The sequence below is a fragment of the Neomonachus schauinslandi genome, chromosome 15, assembly GCF_002201575.2.
Source record: "Neomonachus schauinslandi chromosome 15, ASM220157v2, whole genome shotgun sequence".
NCBI classification, from domain to species: domain Eukaryota; kingdom Metazoa; phylum Chordata; class Mammalia; order Carnivora; family Phocidae; genus Neomonachus; species Neomonachus schauinslandi.
In genome coordinates this window covers 5,771-6,930 of record NC_058417.1, presented here as the reverse complement: position 1 = coordinate 6,930, position 1,160 = coordinate 5,771, and positions in this window count along the sequence as shown.

Sequence of the window (1,160 nt, the reverse complement as noted above, 5' to 3'; positions counted from 1 at the left end):
GTCCGCGTCCATACCCACAGGACCCGCTGCGGAGGCTTCTAGAGGACGTGGGGCGGCGTCCACAAGGACAGGAGCCCGGCCTCCTCAGGACCCGCTCTGGAGGACGTGGGGCGGCGTCCACAAGGGCAGGAGCCCGGCCTCCTCAGGACTCACTGTGGAAGCTTCGGGAGGACATGGGTCCGCGTCCATACCCACAGGACCCGCTGCGGAGGCTTGTAGAGGACACGGGGCGGGGTCCACGCTGACAGGAGCCCGGCCCCCTCAGGACCCGCTGCGGAGGCTTCTAGAGGACGTGGGGCGGGGTCCACGCTGACAGGAGCCCGGCCTCCTCAGGACCCGCGGTGGGAGGAGAAGGTGAGGAGAAGCCGTCTGAGGGGGACTGCTGAGCGGGTGCGCGCTCACAGGGCCCAGCGGACCAAGGGCGGGTGCACAGACCGGGGGTTTCCGTAGCTTCGGGTGCGGTGCTGTGCGCGGGGCTGTCGGGCCTCCGCTCTCGGGACTCGGAGCTGCCCCGGCGGCCCACGCGTCTGTGTTTATGCGCGCCCGGATTCGGTTCCTGGGGCTCCTCCGGCAGTCTGCGGTCGGGGGGCGGCCTCCCGCCGCTGTGTTCGTGCTCCCCCGGCCTCGGCCCTGCGGGGTCCTCCCCGCGTCCACACCCGCTTCAGGGTTGTTGGCTCGGTGTCTGTGAAGACCCGGCTGGAAGGTGGGTAGCGACGGCGCGGACTCTGTAGACGGCTCTGGGGAGAATGGATATTTTCAGTGTCGGCTGTTCCCTGAGCACAGAGTGTCTCCCCGTCTCCGTGTGTCTCCCTCGATGCCTGTCATCAGAGTCTCACGGGGGGTGGGGTGTGTGTGTGTGTGTGTGTGTGTGTCAGAGAACAGGTCTGCCACCTGGTCAGTATTTCAGGAGAAGGTGGGGGAGAGTAGATATTTTCACAGTGTCCGCTCTTCCGTGAGCACAGAGTGTCTCCCCGGGTCCGTGTGTCTCCCTCGATGCCTGTCGTCAGTGTGTCAGAGAACAGGTCCGTCACCTCCTTGGTTAAATGTATTCCAGGGTATAGTGTTCTTTCTGATGCAGGTGTAAATGCATTGTTCTCTGTACTTCTTTTTCTGATAGTTTGTTATGAGCACATAGAAATGCAATTGATTTTTGTATGTTG